Below are 19804 nucleotides of genomic sequence, written 5' to 3'. Positions count from 1 at the left end.
ACTACCTCATCTTGAATGCAAAGTAACTGAACCTTTTTGACTGACCTCCCATGCAGAACCTTGCAAAGGCTTTGCTAAAGCCCATGTGGACAACATTCATCAACTTTCCTGATAACTTCCTTGTAAAAACTCTATAAGATTGATTAGACATGACCTACAACACACACAACATGACATTGACTATACTTAATCAGCCGCTGACTATCTGAATACTTATATATCTGGTCCCTCAGAATACCTGCCCATAACTTATTCAGCACTGATGTCAGGCTCACTGACTATGATTTCTTGGTTTATTCATAGAGCCTTTCTTAAACAACGGAACAACATTATCTATCCTCCGGCACCTCACCTGTGGCTAAGGACATTTGAAGTATCTTTGCGAGGGTCCCTGTAATAACCTCCCACAGGAACCAAGGGAACGCCTTGTCATGCCTTGGGAATTTATCCACCCTGTCTTGCCTCACCTCCTCCTCTATAATCTGTATATGATCGATGAACTCACTCCTGCTTCGTCTCATTTCTAGACTGTGTCTATCTCCTGAGAAAATCCAGCTGCAAATAATAGGTTTAAATTCTCCCTTCTCTCTTTTGGCTCCATGCATAGATCTGATCTTTCAGAGTATCAATTTTATACCTTGCTATCCTCTTTCTCATAATATATGTGTCACCCCAACCTTGGGATTCTCCTTCACGGTATCTACTAGAGTAACCTCATGCCTTCTTTTTGTCTTCCTGAAATACTTCATTTGCTCCTTCCGGTCATCTCCTTCTTTTTGTTAACTAGGGCTTCAATATCTCGTGAAAACCAAGGATCCCTAAACCTGTTACACTTGCCTTTTATCCTGACAGGATCATACAAAACCTGTCCCAATCCACACTAACCCGATCCTTTCTGGTATCATCAAAATTAGCCTTTCTCCAACTTAGAATCTCAACCCGAGGATCTTCACCATCTCTATCTTGAAGTTAATGGTAATATGATCACTAGATGCAAAGTGTTTCTAAACAAACTACTGTCACCTATGCTACGTCATTCCCTAATGGGAGAACTAGTCCACACTCCACACTCTTTCTAGTTGGGACCTCTATGTACCGATAAGGGAAATTTCCTGAACACTTTAGATAAACTCTATCCCATCCAGGCCTTTTGCAGTGTGGGGGTCCCAGTCAATATGTAGAAAGTTAAACTCACCTATCTTCACAGACCTTGTCCTATCTTCCCATTGCCTTAATAGGGATAGAGTTCCTCTTGTCCTCCCCTACCACCCCAGGAGCTTCTGCATCTGGCACATTAATGTCCGCAACTTCCACCATTTTTCACCGCCACCAACTTCCACCACCACAGAGGTGACTCACCTCTTTGCACACTGAGGGTTCGTGGAGAAGGTGTGGAGGAGGATGGAGGGGACAGTGTCAAGATTCATCCCCAGCAGCTGTGTAACAGAGGACTCTCTGATCTACGGGCTGTTCCTGGGGATGCACACCGAGACCAACATCCAGTGCTGCTGGCAGATCATCAACTCGGTGAAAGATGCTCTTTGGTCAGCCCGAAACTTGATGGTCTACCAGAACAAGTCCGTGGGGGAATGCTGCCGATTGGCACATTCTCGGCCGCAGGAGTACGTGCTGAGGGACGCACTCAAACTCGGTGCAGCCGCCGCAAGGGCCCGGTGGGGAAGGCCCACAGTCTAGGGTTCTTCTCCCGCAGGAGTTGAGGGGTGGGGGGGGGCAGGGTGTATACCCCTCAACAAGGGTATGTAAATATGGAATAACAGAGTGCCATGTGGGTGGCAAAAAGTGTGGAAATGTAAAGACTGTAACGGAAACATTTGTAAAGGACTGAGAGTCATTGAATGGTTTATTGTATAAAATTTTATTTTTGAAAAAAGTATATTTTGTTTAAAAAAAATTTCAACGGTACCCCATCACCAAACACATCATTAGCTCCACCCCATTCTGCACTATCCACTGAGATTACTCCCTCCATGGATCCCTTGTCCATTCATCCCTCTTCACTAATTTCCATCCTGCCACTTATTCCTGCATTCACCTTGTAGGGTAATGTAATTGGGAGAGACATACATAACACCATTTACTGGTATATACATGCAAAAGAGTGAGAGGATAACTAAGGAAATGGTGGGACCACTCAAGGATAAAGGGGGGAGGAACATTTGCTTGGATACAGAGAATGTGAGTGAGGTACTTAATGAGCACTTTGCTTCAGTATTTACCAAGGAAAAGGATATGGAGGACCAGGAGATCAGAGCTGAGTGTATAAATGCATTAGAGTGTTTAGAAGCCAAAGCAGAGGAATTGTTGGGCCTCTTGATGAGTATAAAGGTGGATAAGTCTCCAGGACCTGATGGGATTTACCCTAGGTTATTGAAGGAGGCAAGAGATGAGATTGCTGAGTCCTTGACCAGTATCTTTGTGTCCTCTATAGCCACAGGTGAGGTCCTGAAGGACTGTTGAGAGGCCAACGTTGTACCTCTACTTAAGAAGGAAACAAGGTAAAATCTTGGAAACTATAGTTTCACATCAGTTGTAGGGAAATTGCTGGAGAAATTTCTTAGGGATAGGATATATCAGCATTTGGATGCCCATGTCCTTATTAGGGAGAGCCAGCATGGCTTTGTGTGTAGCAGGTTGTGCCTTACCAACCTGACTGAGTTTTTTGACAAGGTGATGAGAGTAGGCGTTGGATGTTGTCTACATGGATTTTAGTAAGGCGTTTGACAAAGTCCCTCATGGCAGGCTAATCCAGAAGATTAAGATGCATGGGATCCACAGTGAATTGGCTGTTTGGATTCAGAACCAGCTTGTGCATGAAAACCAGAGGGTAGTGGTTGAAGGGACTTATTCGAGCAGGAGGTCTGTGATTAGTGGAGTTCTGCAGGAATCTGTGCTGGGACCTAGGCTGTTTGTAATGTATTTAAATAATCTGGATGAAAATATAGATGGGTGGGTTAGTAATTTAGTGGATGATACCAAGATTGATAGATTTGTGGATAGTATAGAAGACTGGCAAAGAATACAACTTGATATAGATCATTTGCAGATATGGGCTGAGAAATGGCAGATACACAACAAAAAGGTGCTAAAAAACCTTTTACGTAGTAATGTCACCATGTCAGCCCAGCCTCTTAAAGCGAAACCCCAACTCAATGTCGGTGGTTGTGTATTATGTCCATCTCTCTCAACTACGTTACCCTGCACAACAACCCCTCTTCCCCTCCCCCCAAATTCACTAAAACCAGCTGTAACGCCCGGATTAAAATTTTTACTGTCATGCTGCAGGTATTTCATTCCAGCAGTTCTGTAAAAGCGGTCTTTTCTGCTACTAGCCTGTTCGAGTTTGAGCTAAGGAAATGGCCTTTGTCCTTCAACTTAGGAATGTGGTGTCAGCCAGTCAGGATGGTGGAATTGGGAGAAGGTCCTAGAGAATGGGGGGGGGGGGTGCAGCTTTTGTGAGAGACACTGGTGTGGGTTGAAGTCTTTTCTTGGCGGGAGCTGGGAGAAGACAGGAAGGAAGGTGCCATCCCTTTTGCACGAGGTGCTTTGTGAAGACGAAAGGCTTCAAGGAGGAAGGACCAATACTCCTGTGGGAGAGCCCTTTTGTCGAAATGGACTTCGAGCAACATTCGGAACGTGGTGTGAGGGTCCACCGCATGAGTTACAGGCAGCTTCAAGGTGAGCTCCAACTTATTTGCACACTTGACTCTTTAATTATAATGGGCTTTTTTTTGTTTTTTTTCTTTTCTTTCTTTAATAACCCTTTGGTCAGAAATATACTTCCTTTATATGCAGTGTACAATCTGTTATTTCCTGCCGACGGGCAATTGCAGGGGGGCAGTAAATCACACAGCCTTCACACAAACTGGGGTTTGGATGGGTGAGACTTCCCAACCTCACGGGTTTTGGAAGGACCAAAGACATGTATACCCTAGACGTACGGAGCCTGAGAAAGGCAGTTTCCTCACTGCGGAGTCCCATGGCTGTTAAGGATGGGCTAACTAGCTGCATTTCCAGAAACGCCCGGTAAAAAGGGGTTTCAGAGCATTGTGTGCCTGTCTGGAGCTCAGAGAGCTGCCCAGCTTGAGTCCTGTGTTTCATGGATGGAGGAGCTGCAGGAGCCTCAGGTTCATCCAGACATGCGTTGACACACTCATGATCATGTTGTGACGCCAGTGGCCTGGCAGCAGAATACTCCAAATCTTGGTGGGCCGGCTTAAGGTGATCTACCAAAATACACTCCTGTTTACTCTTCTTATCTATGGTAAGAGTCTTTTCTCCCCATTCAAAAACACAGAATGAGCCATCGTATGGGGGCCTAAACGAGGATGTTGGTATGTGTCATGGTGGATGAAAACAAATGAGGCAGAATGGAGGTCAACAGGTACAGAAGAGTGCTGTACACCATAATGGAGGTTGGAATAGGTGAAAAGGAATTGAATTTATTGAGGAGGATGGAACGCTGCTGAAAGGCTGACCAGGGGGTCATGGCATCAGGAGTGGAATCACCTGGCACTCGTAATGGCTGCCCATACACCAGCTCAGCCGTGGATGACTGCAGTTCCTCCTTTGGAGCTGCTCTGAGCCCCAGCAGGCCCACAGGAGATAATCATGCCAACACACTCATCGGTCAGGGAAGCCGTCAGAGCAGCCTTTGAGGAGTGGTGAGACCGCTCACATAGATGTGATGTATCCTTACAGTCTGAAATGAATTGAGGACTGTAGTCAGAGGAAATATCAGATGGGGTGCCAAACTGAGGAACCCAGGTGCTGATGAGTGCCTGAGCCACGTCCTCAGCCATTGTCGATGCTAGGGGAATGACCTCTGGTCACCTGGTGGTATGCTCCACCATGGTAAGGAGGTGCGTGAAATCACGGAAGGGAGGAAGAGAACAAACAAGGTCCACATTGACACGGTCAAACCATCACTCAGGGGCCTCAGAATGTGCCGGTGGAGCCTGAACACCATGGTTAATTTGTGCCCACTGGCACACCACACAAGCTGCAGTCAATCGCGTGTGCCTTTTCTGAGACTGTGCCAAACAAACTTCGCTGCAACCAGTTTCTGTGAGGCCTTCCAGCCTGGATGCAAGAAGACATGTATGGAATCGAAAACAGTCCATCTCCAGTTTGTGGGCACGATGGGGAAAGGGCGACTGTTTGAGACATTGCTCAGGAGAGAAAACCTACCTTCCCAAAACTTAATGTCAGCTAACCGCAAGCCAATGACTGCTGTTCGGTAAGCCTGGGCCTCTGGGTCAGTAACATACCGGCACATCAATCCCTATGTGTACGGCCTCAACTGCTGTGAGACGCAATCGGCCGCTGCATTATTTTCCCCCTTGATATGTTGTATATCCGTTATGAACTCGGATATGTAAGCCAGGTGGTGTTGCTGTCAGGCAGACTAAGGGTCTGATATTTTGGTTATGGAATGCACGTGGGGTTTGAGGTCAACGAACGCTGCAAAATGGCGACCCACCTAGGAGAAAACCAGAATGGCAGACTGCCAGATGGAGACTGAGAAGTTCGCGGTCAAGCGTGCTGTACTTGCTTTTGGGGGTACAGAGTTGACGACTGAAGAAGGAGAGCACAGGGCTCTGCCCAGCTGTTCATGCACAGCTGGGGAATGGGTGCACCGGTAGGGTCGTGTTAGAAAGATCTCGTCTGGTATCATCAAATGCTCTGGTCGTGTCCGCGAACAGTCAAGCACTTGATCAAGGGCATTGCCTTTAAGTGTACTATACAGTGGGGAGCATAGTGCAGCAGTTTGCAGAATGAAGAGGTGATAGAAATACATTATGCCTAAAAACTCATGTAGTTTTTTAGTAGTGCAGGTTGGTGGGAAATCCATAATAGCAGCTACATTTCATAGGAGGGGTTTCGCACCCTCAGCAGAAATGTCACAGCTGAGAAATTCAATGCTGACAACCCAAACTGGCATTTAGCAGGGTTAATAATCAATCCCTGTTGGCGTAAGTGCTTGAAAAGCATGTGGAGATGAGGTACACGTTTGGATTTGGACGTGCTGGAGACAAGTATGTCAACCAGGTAAACAAAAGGAAAATCTAAGTCTTTTAATATGGAGTCATTTAGCCTTTGGAAAGTCCGTGTTGCATTTTTCAGTCCAAATGTCATGCACAAAAACTCAAAAAGGCCAGACGGGATTATCACTGCTGTTTTGGGAATACCCTCCAAATACACCAGCACCTGATAGTAAATAACTAGATCGACTTTGGGAAAGGATTGAAACTAAAAGAATCATTGGGGGGGGGGGGGAAGATGAAATATGAAAGCAAGCTAGCAAACAACATCAAAGTGGACAGTGAAAGCTTTTTCAAGTATGTAAAAAATAAAAGAGAGATGAGAGTGGATACAGGACCACTAGAAAATGAGGCAAGAGAAATAATAACGGGAGACAAGGAGATGGCAGATGAACTAAATTAGTATTTTGCATCTGCCTTCACTGTGGAAGACACTCACAGTACGTCAGGTGTTGAAGGGTATGAGGGAAGAGAAGTGAGTGCAGTTACTGTTTAAAAGGAGAAGGTGCTCGGAAAACGGAAAGACCTAAGGGCAGATAAGTCACCCGGACCAGGTTAACTGTACCCCAGGGTTCTGAAAGAAGTAACGGTAGGGATTGTGGGGGCATTAGTATGATCTTTCAAAAATCATTTGACTCTAGCATGGTGCCAGAGGACTGGAAAATTGAAAATGTCGCTCCATTCTTTAAGAAAGGAGCAAGGCAGCAGAAAGGGAATTATAGACTAGTTAGCCTGACCTCAGATGTTGGAGTCAATTTTTAAGGACAAAATAGGACAAAGTATCATGGCTTCCTTAAGGGAAATTCTTGTCTGAACAATCTGTTAGAATTCTTTGAAGAGATTGCAAGTAGGATAGATAAAGGGGATGTAGTAGATTTTGCATATTTGGACTTTCAGAAGGTCTTTGACAAGGTGCCACACATGAGGCTGCTTACCAAGTTAGAGCCCATGGTATTACAGGAGTTACTGGCATGGTTAAAGCGTTGGCTGACTGGTAGGAGGCAGCGAGTGGGAATAAAAGGATCCTTTTCTGGTTGGCTACCAGTGGTGTCCTACAGGGGTCGGTGTTGGGACCATTTCTTTTTTATGCTGTATATCAATGATTTAGATGATGGAATAGATGGCTTTGTTGCCAAATTTGCAAATGATACAAAGATTGGTGGAAGAGCAGATCGTGTTGAGGAAACAGGTAGGCTCCAGAAGAACTTAGACACATTAGGAAAATGGGCTAGAGAGTGACAAATAAAATACAATGTTGGAAAATGCATGTTCATGCACTTTAGTAGTAAAAGTAAATGTGCGGACCATTTTCTAAACGGGGAGAAAATCCAAAAATCTGAGATGCATAGAAAATAGAGAGTCCTTGTGCAGAACAACCAGAAGATTAACATGTAGGTAGAGTCAGTAGTGAGGAAAGCAAATGCAAAGTTAGCATTCATTTCAAGAGGTTAGAATACAAGAGCAGGGATGTGATGCTGTGGCTGTATAAGGCACTGGTGAGGCCTCACCTTGAGTATTGTGAACAGTTTTGGGCTCCTCATCTAAGAAAGGATGTGTTGATATTGGTGACGGTTCAGAGCAAGTTCACAAGGATGCTTCTGGGAATGAAAGGGTTATCACACAAGGAACATTTGATAGCTCTGGGTCTGTACATACTGGAATTTAGAAGGATTGGGGGTATCTCACTGAAGCCTTTCAAACGTTGGAAGGCCTAGACAGAGTACATGTGGAAAGGATGTTTTCCATGGTGGGGGGAGTCTAGGATGAGAGGGCACAGCCTCAGGATAGAGAGGCCTCCATTTAAAACAGAAATTTCTTTAGCCAGAGGGTGGCCACTTTGTGGGATTTATTAGCACAGGCAGCTGTGGAGGCCAGATCATCGGGTGTGTTTAAGGCAGAGATTGATAGGTCCTTTCTAATCCTTTCTAATTCTTTTGGTCTTTTTATTAGTTTTTCCAGTTTTTTCATTTGGGCTGATTTCAAAATACTAAAATGTCCACTGTGTTGTCATTTCTGGGTCCTCCCCTTATTTTTGTTCCTCCTCCAGGTGCATGAGTTCATACTTTGGTTAACTCTTTATATACCAAAGGGTTGATTCTAGAAATATGGCTAAAACCATTAATTTTGTCTCTTGGAATACTAATGGCTTAAACCATCCAATTAAACGGAAAAAGATTTTTAAAGTATTCCAAAGACTGAACGTGCATATTATTTTTGCACAAGAAACTCATGTGGGGAAAGAGGAAAATCAATGTTTTTTATGATTTTGGAGGGAGTCAACAGTTCCATTCGAATTCAAATGCCAAAGTAAAAGGAGTTTCAATTTTTATTGACTCCTCTATTATATTTGTTCAAAACGATATTATTTCAGATCCGAATGGTAGATTTTTGTTAATTACTGGGTTACTTTTTAATAAGAAGGTTGCTATGGTTAATGTTTATGCTCCAAATGTGGATTATCCTGATTTCTTTAAGTCTTTATTTACTTCTCTATCTAATCTAAATGAATATATGTTAATAATGGCTGGTGACTTCAACTGCTGTTTAAATCCTTTGCTGGATAGATCTATATCCATTCAGACTTTACCAAATAAGTTGGCCACTTACATCAATTACATCACTTACATGTTTATCATTCTTACTCAAGAATTGACTATTCTTTCATTGACTCTCGTTTTATTCCATCTGTAATTGGTTTTAATTATGACATTATAGCCATCTCTGATCATGCTCCAATGAAACTTTCTATTAAATTAATGGACACAGCTTCTAGTACTAAGCAATGGCGATTTGATTCTACCTTACTGCAAGATCTGGATTTCATTAAATTTATGAAGGAACAGATTGATTTCTTCTCTTCAACTAATTCCATGGATGAAGTTTCCTGCGGAACACTTTGGGACACTTTTAAAGCATATATACGTGGACAGATTATCTCCTATTCTGTTGGTTTGAGAAAATGTATTAAGAAGGAAACTCTTTTATTGGTTGATAAGATTAAAGAAATTGACAAGAAATATTTGATTGCTCCTAGTAAGGAGCTTTACAAACAAAGGGTTGAGCTTCAAATGGAACACAGTTTATTACTTACATCTTCGATTGAAAATCAATTAATCAAAAAACAGAAGTGATTTTTATATACATAATGATAAATCGGGTAAACTGTTAGCTAATCAATTGAAGAATGCTTCGGTTAAACATCAAATTATTAAGATTTGCCAACAGAATGGTGAACTGACAGTTAATCATGATGAGATAAACAAATCTTTTCAAGATTTTTATACCTCCCTGTATCTTTCTGAATTTCCTCATGATCATAATACCATGCATGATTTTTTTGGGAAATTGAATTTTCCAAAATTATCATCAAAAGATCTTTTAATATTAGAAACTCCTATTAGTGATGTAGAAATTAAAGGTGTTATTTCCTCTATGAATTCGGGGAAAGCACCGGGTCCAGATGGGTATACAGCAGAATTTTTAAAGTTTTTTTCCTCTACTCTTTCTCCTTGGTTATGCAGGGTTTTTGAAGAAGCAATTAGACTAGGTGAATTACCATAACCTTCTGATAGAGCTTCCATTTCTTTAATATTTAAGAAAGATAAAAACCCTACTGACTGTGCATCCTATAGACCAATATCCTTATTGAATGTAGATTCCAAGATCTTTTCCAAGTTACTGGCAACCAGGCTGGAGAAGGTATTACCTCAAATTATCTCAGAGGATCAAACTGGTTTTATTAAAAATCACTATTCTTTTTTCAAAATTAGATTATTGAATATTGTTTATATTCCTTCATGCAGCGCCTCAGAATGTGTCATTTCATTAGATGCGGAGAAAGTATTTGATAGAGTTGAATGGCCATATTTATTTACTGTGCTTGAGAAGTTTAATTTTAGTCCGACATTTATATCCTGGATTAAATTGTTATATTATACTCCAGTAGCCTCGGTTTTTACTAACAATCAAAGATCTCCCTTTTTTTTGTTTATTTCAGGGTACCAGGCAAGGCTGTCCTCTTCGTCCATTATTATTTGATATTGCTTTGGAATCTTTGGCAATTGCTATTAGAGAATCACCTAACATTTTTGGCATTACTTGCGGGATGGATATACGCAAGTTATCATTATACGCAGATGATTTGTTATTATACATTTCTGATCCTGAGAAATCCATTCCTGCAGTTATATCATTGTTGGCTCAGTTTAGTAACTTTTCTGGGTATAAATTGAATCTTAATAAGAGTGAATTGTTCCCCTTAAATAGACAGGTTCCAATTTATGGAAATTTACCTTTTAAATTAGTTAATGACTTTTTTATATACTTAGGGATTAAAATTACAAAAAAAATCATAAGGAGTTATTCAAGGTTAATTTTTTACCCTTAGTTGATCAGATTAACTGTTTGTTCACTAAATGGTCATCATTGTCTTTATCTCTGATAGGTCGGATTAATGCTATTAAGATGATTATTTTACCCAAGTTCTTATATATATTTCAAGCGGTACCAATTTTTATTCCAAAATCCTTTTTTGACAATGTTGATTCAAAAATTTCCTCATATATATGGCAGAATAAAAATCCTAGATTAGGTAAAAGATATCTACAGAAGGCAAGGAAGGAAGGTGGATTGGCATTGCCTAATTTTAGATTTTATTATTGGGCAATTAATATTTGATATTTGAAATGTTGGTTAAGGGATTGGGATTTATCTCCTAGCTCTCATTGGGTAAATCTGGTGTTACGAACCCCATAACTGGGTGACTTACCAGCAAAGATAGAGACGTCCATTGAGGTCTGATGATACTGTAGTGGTGTGCTACATGCAGCGCTAAAATTATGACACGGAGTCGGTAACTGCAGTCGAAGGAAAAAACTTTATTCGAAATCCTCAGCCTCACTTTTAAGCCTCCCTCAACCTGCCCCCCGTGGCGCAGAGGCTCCAAAGCTCTGTGCTCGCAAACCCCCATAGGCTATCTAATTGTGAGCCGGTTCGGATGTGCCAGGAAATGGGTTGCCACATAACCCCACCCCAGAACCGGCGATACACCCCCCAATGTCCACAGTCTGGGCCGGAACCTGCTTGGGAGGTCGGCCTCTGCTCCGAGGTGCCGGAAACTCGGCCGGTTGCGCCAGGTTCACATGGGCCGGTTTGAGGCGGTCCACCGTGAAAACCTCCTCTTCCCCCCAACGTCCAGCACGAACGTGGACCCGTTGTTCCGGAGCACCATAAACGGCCCCTCGTATGGCCGCTGCAGCGGTGGCCGATGCCCGCCCCTTCGTACAAACACAAACTTACAGTTCTGCAGGTCTTTGGGTACGCAGGTTGGGTTCCGCCCGTGCTGTGAAGTGGGTATGGGGGCCAGGTTACCGAGCTTCTCACGTAGTCTGCCCAGGACTGCTGTGGGATCTTCCTCTTGCCCCCGTGGGGCTGGTAGGAACTCCCCGGGGACGACCAGGGGCGCACCGTATACCAACTCGGCCGACAAGGTGTGCAGGTCGTCCTTGGGCGCTGTGCGGATGCCGAGTAGGACCCAGGGAAGCTCGTCCGCCTAGTTGGCTCCTCGCAGGCGGGCCATGAGGGCCGACATCAGGTGACGGTGGAAACGCTCCACTAGCCCGTTCGACTGTGGGTGGTAGGCAGTTGTGTGGTGCAGCTGAGTCCCCAAAAGGCTGGCCATAGCTGACCACAGGCTGGAGGTGAACTGGGCGCCTCTGTCAGAGGTAATGTGGGCCGGTACACCAAAGCGACATATCCAGGTGGTGATCAGGGCTCGGGCGCAAGATTCGGAGGTGGTGTCAGTGAGCGGGACCACCTCTGGCCATCTTGTGAACCGATCCACGATAGTCAGGAGGTGCCGCGCTCCGTGCGACACTGGCAGGGGGCCCACGATATCCACATGAATGTGGTCAAAATGCCGGTGGGTGGGATGGAACTGCTGTGGTGGGGCTTTGGTGTGCCGCTGCACCTTGGCCGTCTGGCAGTGCATGCACGTTTTGGCCCATTCACTGACCTGTTTGCGGAGTCCGTGCCAAACGAACCTGCTGGAAACCATCCAGACAGGCGTCCGGATGGAGGGATGCGCCAAGTTATGAATGGAGTCGAAAACACGGCGCCGCCAGGCTGTCGGGACGACGGGACGGGGCTGGCCGGTGGCGACGTCACAGAGTAGGGTCCTCTCACCCGGCCTACGGGGAGGTCCTGGAGCTGCAAACCGGAGACTGCGGTTCTGTAACTCGGAATCTCCTTATCTGTCTGCTGTGCCTCTGCCAGTGCCTCAAAGTCTACCCCTTGGGAAAGGGCATGAACGGTAGGGCGAGAGAGAGAGCATCCGCCACGACATTGTCCTTACCCGAGACGTGCCGGACATCTGTCGTGTATTCAGAGATGTAGGACAGGTGGCGTTGCTGGTGGGACGACCAGGGGTCGGACGCTTTCGTAAATGCAAAGGTAAGCGGTTTGTGGTCCGTAAACGCGGTGAAGGGCCGACCCTCTAGGAAGTACCTGAAATGCCGGATTGCCAGGTAGAGCGCCAACAGTTCCCGGTCGAAAGCACTGTACTTGAGCTCAGGTGGCCGCAGGTGTTTGCTGAAGAACGCCAGGGGTTGCCAGCGACCAGCGATGAGTTGCTCCAGCACCCCACCGACTGCCATGTTAGATGCGTCCACTGTGAGGGCGGTAGGGGCGTCCATTCTGGGATGTACTAGCATTGGGGCGTTCGCCAAAGCTTCCTTCGTTTGAACGAAAGCGGCGGCGGACTCCTCGTCCCAGGTAATGTCCTTGCTCGGACCCGACATCAGGGCGAACAGGGGGCGCATGATCCGGGCAGCTGAAGGGAGGAAGCGGTGGTAGAAATTGACCATACCTACGAATTCCTGAAGGCCTTTGATCGTGGTGGGTTGGGGGAAGTGGCGGACCGCATCTACCTTAGCGGGCAGAGGGGTTGCCCCGTCTTTAGTAATCCTGTGGCCCAGGAAGTCAATGGTATCGAGTCCGAACTGGCATTTGGCGGGGTTGATTGTAAGACCGTACTCACTCAGTCGGGCGCAGAGTTGACGGAGGTGGGACAGATGCTCCTGACGACTGCTGCTGGCTATGAGGATGTCGTCCAAATAGATGAACAGGTCCAGGTCCCGTCCCACCGCGTCCATTAGCCGCTGGAACATCTGTGCGGCATTCTTCAGGCCGAACGGCATGCGGAGGAACTCGAAAAGGCCAAACGGGGTGATGAGAGCCGTTTTGGGGACGTCGTCAGGATGCATCGGGATTTGATGGTACCCTCAGACGAGGTCTACCTTGGAGAAGATCCGTGCACCGTGCAGGTTTGCTGCAAAGTCCTGAATGTGCGGCACAGGGTAGCGGTCCGGTGTGGTGGCCTCGTTCAGCCTGCGGTAGTCGCCGCATGGTCTCCAGCCTCCCGTCGCTTTGGGCACCATGTGCAGGGGGGAGGCCCATGGGCTGTCGGACCGCCGGATGGTCCCCAATTCCTCCATCCTCTGGAACTCCTCCTTCGCCAGCCAGAGCTTGTCCGGGGGAAGCCGCCGAGCGCGGGCGTGGAGGGGTGGTCCCTGGGTCGGGATGTGGTGCTGTACGCCGTATCGGGGCATGGCCGCTGTGAACTGCGGTGCCAGAACCGATGGGAAATCCGCCAGGACCCTGGTGAAGTCGTTGTCGGACAGCGTGATGGAGCCGAGGTGAGGGGCTGGCAACTGGGCTGCACCCAGGGAGAACGTCTGAAAGGTCTTGGCGTGTACCAGTCTCTTCCTGGGCAGGTTGACCAGTAGGCTGTGAGCTCGCAAAAAATCCGCACCCAGAAGCAGTTGGGTTACGGCGGCCAGTGTAAAGTCCCACGTGAACTGGCTGGAGCCGAACTGTAGCTGCACCTGACGGGTGCCATAGGTCCTTACTGTGCTGCCGTTCAGGGCCCTCAGGGGGGGCCCCGGCGCCCTGCTGCGGGTGTCGTAACTCGTCGGAGGTAAAATGCTGATCTCGGCACCAGTGTCGACCAAAAACCGGCGTCCCGATCCTCTGTCCCACACATACAGGCGGCTATCCCGATGGCCAGCCGCCGTAGCCATCAGCGGCGGCTGGCCCTGGCGTTTCCCGGGAACTTGCAGGGCGGGCGACAACGGCGGGCCTCTGCGCCCCACCGCTGGTGGTAGAAGCACCAGTGTTCATTGGGCCGAGGGTTGGCGGGCTCTGCGGCCGGGCCTGGACTGGTTTGCTGCTGGGAGCGTGGCTGGGAGATCTGTGCGATGGATGCCCCGCTCACCTTTTTGGCGTTCCACAGCAAGTCCGCCCGGGCTGCCACCTTCCGGGGGTCACTGAAATCCGTGTCGGACAGCAGCAGGCGTATGTCCTCGGGCAGCTGCTCCAGGAATGCCTGCTCAAACATGAGGCAGGGTGTGTGTCCGTCGGCCAGAGACAACATCTCATTCATTAAAGCCGAAGAAGGTCTGTTGCCCAAGCCATCCAGGTGCAGTAAACGGGCAGCCCGCTCGCGCCGTGAGAGTCTGAAAGTCCTGAGGAGCAGGGCTTTGAATTCTGTGTACTTGTCGTCTGCCGGGGGCGACTGTACGAACTCCGTGACCTGGGCTGGGCTTCGGCTTGCTGGAACCATAGGTTCGGTCGCTGTGTCCAGAAACCCAGCAGTTTCAATGAAACCGCATGAACAGAGGCGGCGTTGGTCATTTCTGGTCCAAAAATCGTTTGGACCTTCGGGGTCACCAATTGTAGCGGTGTGCTACACGCAGCGCTAAAATTACGACACGGAGTCGGTAACTGCAGTCGAAGGAAAAAAACTTTATTCAAAATCCTCAGCCTCACTTTTAAGCCTCCCTCAACCTGCCCCCTGTGGCGCAGAGGCTCCAAAGCTCTGTGCTCGCAAACCCCCGTAGGCTATCTAATTGTGAGCTGGTTCGGATGTGCCAGGAAATGGGTCGCCACAGTACTATTTTAAAAAGTATTTATTAGTAAAAATAATATCAATGCAAATATACAGATAATATATGTTGTCAATACTAAACCTAAAAGTGCGGGTATAATAATAATCAATAAGAAATAAGCTCTATCGTTGTCTAGGGGATAATGTATTGTCCGATGGAAATATAAAGTTCACTGCAGTTCCACAAGCTGCCGTCTTTTGGTTGTCACTGTGTTGCAATTGTTGGAGAGAGAGAGAGAAAGAGAAAAACTTGCCGGCTTTCCTTTAGGATTTCGATCCATCAGGGGTCTCATTGTCGTGGCCGTTTGAGTGTGACCTTTCCTTTAGCTAAACCGTTCTTCTGTGATGAGCCGTCACCCCGGCAAGGGAGGATGCACACGAGCTCTCACCGGCTTTTGCTATAAAACGCTATCACGGGATTTCTAGCGTTTCTCCTGGTGTGTCTGAAGGGGTGTTCCCCAGACCCCTCTTTTATCCTTACTCACGGGGTCTCAGATATCAATCAGGTTGGGATGATGCAATCCCTCAACCAGACCACTCTGGTTGTCCCCTGAGGGGTTTCAATGAATAGTACAGTACTCAATACACAATTCCTTCTCCAAGAGACAATAGCAGTAGTCAGTGGTTCCGTTTCACTGATGTCAGGGGACATTCCACCTGGTTGTGTATTCTAGGTGTCTCTCGCTCATTTCCTGGGTCCCAGACCCGAAATAATAGCGATCTTGCGATTCTCACATAGGAGGGGGCGACTTTGTACCCTTTGAGCTCTCAGAGTTGCTTCACCTTCGTAACACTGGAAACTAAATCTGTACAAGGATTTTCATTGGTTTGTATTTTAGGGACTTCTCTTCCCTTTTCTCTTTCTAAATTGCATAAACGAATTGACAATCCGATAGTCAAACACACTTTACGTATATGGTTTCAATTTCGGAAATTCTTTGGGTTGAACCAATTTGTTTTAACTATTCCTATTGTATCCAATTTCTTTTTTCATCCCTCTATTATGGACCAAGCTTATTCAGCTTGGAAGACTAAAGGTATACTACGATTTTCTGATTTATTTTTGCATAATTGTTTCATGTCTTTTGAACAATTATCTAATAAATATAATTTGCCTAGATCTAATTTTTTTTAGATATTTACAGATTAGGAATTTTTTAAACACTGTACTTCCTATCTTTCCAAATCTTGATTCTTTGGGTATTTTGGAGAAATTGTTAGAATTAAATCCTTTTCAGAAAGGTGTAATATCAAATGTTTACAATATAATTATGAAAATACGTTCAGAGGCCTTTTATAAGATTAAAAATGATTGGGAAAGAGAACTTAACCTTACTATCCCTATTGAGAATTGGGATAAAATTCTTCAATTAGTTAATTTATCCTCTATGTGCAAAACATTCATTGATACAGTTTAAAGTTGTGCACAGGACTCACATGTCCAAGGATAAATTGGCTCGTTTTTATTCCCATATAAATCCTATATGTGACAGATGTCATTTTGAGATAGCTTCTTTAACTCATATGTTTTGGTCATGTCCACTTTTAAAAAAAATATTGGAAAGATATTTTCAATATTATTTCCACGGTATTGAACATTGATTTACAACCTCATCCTATTACTGCAATCTTTGATTTACCAATGCTGAAGTCAATTCATTTATCTTCTTCTGCTTGTCGGATGATTGCATTTCTTACATTAATGGCTAGAAGATCTGTTTTGTTGAATTGGAAAGAAATTAATCCCCTTATCATATTCCATTGGTTTTCTCAAACTATGTTATGTCTAAATTTGGAAAAAATTAGAAGGGTCGTATATGACCCTTCTATTAAATTTGAAAAGATTTGGAGGCCATTTATTCAATATTTTCACATGATGTAATTTGACCCTGTTGCAATTCTATTTGTTCTTCCGGTTTTGATTATATATATATTGAGAGGATCGGAGTTGGGGACACTGATGATTTTGTATCTTTTTATAGATATTATAAACAGCCCTTTTTCCCCCTTCTTCTTCTTTTCCTTTTTTTCTCTTTATTAGTTAGTGATCAGTTTGTTAGATTAGTTTTTCTTAGGGTATTAATATTTATTTTCTCTTTTTTCTCTTTTCTGTTTTTTTCCAACATGATATACGTAGTATTTTTTTGTTGTTTGTTTTGTTTATATGATATTTGTATCATTCATGATTTGGGAAGACTTACCTATATTGTACTTATTGCTTGTGTATCCTTTTATGTTCATTTTAATTTTGTAAGTCTGTAATCCCATTATCTATGTATTAATCTTATCATGTTGATATTAATAAAAAGATTGAAAAAGAAAAGATGATAGGTCCTTGACTGGACTCATAAGGTTACGAGTAGAAGGCTGGGGAGTGGGGTTGAGGAGGAGACTTGATGGGTCAAATGGTCTAATTCTGCTCCTATGTCTTATGGTCTTGGGGGTGGTAGCTTCAATAAGACGTCAGTAATCACCACATGGGCGACATCCTCCATCAGACTAAGGGACAATATGGACGGGTATCTATGTTGGCAAACTCAGCCTTCACGGTTGCCAGCTTTTCTCTGTCCAGTCTATGCATGCGGGCATGGACTGGTGGGCCAGTTGTGGGAACGTGGTGCTCAACCCCATGTTTTTAATCTGCAGTGGAAAATGTGGGGTTAATGAGGTTTGAGAATTCGCCCAGCGGTCGAGTCAAATCACATGCAGAGGTGCATGTGCTTGACAGTCATTGTGGAAACTTACTAGGGGAGTAGGGGAATGACCCAAAGCTCTTGACATCCACAAGCCAGCAGTTCTTAAGATAAACGAACAGTCCTTGGGCACACATGAGATCTGCACTGAGCAGTGGTCTAGCCACTTTAGCCAGGCCAGGATGAAGTCCCATGTTTAACATGTTTAACACTGGGGTGACGAATTGAAAGATCTGCTGACATTTCTTAAGTTCTGACATAAGATACCGCATCTATTATTCAATTCATTCAAAATGTGTGTAATCATTTTGATAATAGATTTCCTGATGACAAGTTTATAGAATGGCAAGCTTTTGACCCTGTTGTTATTGTGAATGCAACCAATTCTGAATTAGGAAATGAGAACTTTGTATGACTGACAAAAAATACTCAACTACTATTACAAACTATAACAAAAGCGTTGCCTTAAAACATCGTAACAATACTGTGATGTCAAATTTGTCTTTTCTGAGAAAGTTAAGACTGGTTCAATTTAGTGGCTGAGTGTTATGTTGAACTACATGTGTGCTTAGAAATGAAGAATTTGAGGAACTCAATTTTTTTGCATCGTTGGAAAATGTCTAAGATTTTCATTTGTGCTGTATTTTATTGTACCCTTCAGTTAATAAATAAAATCAAAGTATGTGATTTTTCAATATTCATAATATGCATATTACAAAAAAAATTGTAAGTGGGATCACCCTGTGGCAACCCATTTTAATTTAACTTCCCATTCCCATTCTGAGATGTTAATCCATGGCCTCCTCTACTGCCACGATGAGGCCACACTCAAGTTGGAGGAACAACACCTTACATTCCGCTGGGTAGCCTCCAACCTGATGGCATGAACAATGATTTTTCGAATTTCCAGTAATGCCCCCCCTCACTATTCCCCATGCCATTTCCCTCTCTCACCTTATCTCCTTGCCTGCCCATCGCCTCCTTCTGGCACTCCTCCCCCTCTTTTCTTTTTCCCATGGCTTTCTGTTCTCTCCAATCAGACTCCCCCTTCTCCAACCTTGTATCTTTTTCACCAATCAACTTCCCAGCTCTTCACTTCACCCACCCCCTCCTGGTTTCACCTATCTCTTTGTGTTTCTCTCTCCTTTCTTCCCACCTTTTAAATCTACTGCTCAGCTTTTTATCTCCAATCCTGCTGAAGGGTGTCGGCCCAAAACGTCGACTGTACTTTTTCCCGTAGGTGCTGTCTGCCTGCTGAGTTCATCCAGCATTTTGTACTGTTGCTTCGATATCCAGCATCTGTAGATTTTCTCTTGTTTGTGATCCAATTGCTAAATTGAGGCTATGTCCACACTACACCAGAAAAATCCGTAACCGAAGCTCTTTCTCTTCTCTTTTACCCTCCATCCACACTAAAACGGTGTTTTCATCCCCCAAAACCAGAGCTTTTCAGAAATGCTTTCCAGGGTGGGTATTTTTGAAAACGCTGCTCGGGCAGATCAGTGTGGACGGGGTGACTGGAGACTTCTGAAAACGTTATTAGATGGCAGCGCACCATTTCATTGTTTTCCTGAACACAACCTAACAATTTCAAAACAGACGGCAATGAGAGTGAAGCCGGAAGAGTTAGAAATGTACTCAACAAATACTTTGACCCATAACTTACTGAATAAATAAGTATACTGTGCTCACTTTGCCCTGTTTTCTGTTCTTGCTCGTATGAAGGTGGTTTACCTATTTATGCAAGTACTTCTCTGACAATAGATGTGTAACACTTAATGTAACATTGTATGGAAATACAAGATAATACTGATGCTGACATGTTTTACACATTTAACAAGGTGCTTTACTAATGCAACAGAGTTAGTCAGTTTTTCAATGTTCGTTGTCAGCCGGGTCAATCTGTCCGTGAACTCCCTGTCGGTTGCCTTTGTACGCTTCAGTATTTGTTTTGTTTTACATTTAAATCTTCCTGCGTGGGAGCCAACAGCTGCCCGTCGTTTAAGTTTTTCTAGTCTGTAACTGAACAAACACACACCGTCTTTCACAGCGAGATTCAACACCAAACATGTTGCTTGTTTTCGGTAGGTGTGTCCTGTGCATGC

This window comes from Hypanus sabinus, chromosome 23 (genome assembly GCF_030144855.1).
Source record: "Hypanus sabinus isolate sHypSab1 chromosome 23, sHypSab1.hap1, whole genome shotgun sequence".
Taxonomy (NCBI): domain Eukaryota; kingdom Metazoa; phylum Chordata; class Chondrichthyes; order Myliobatiformes; family Dasyatidae; genus Hypanus; species Hypanus sabinus.
This window is presented reverse-complemented; position numbering follows the sequence as displayed.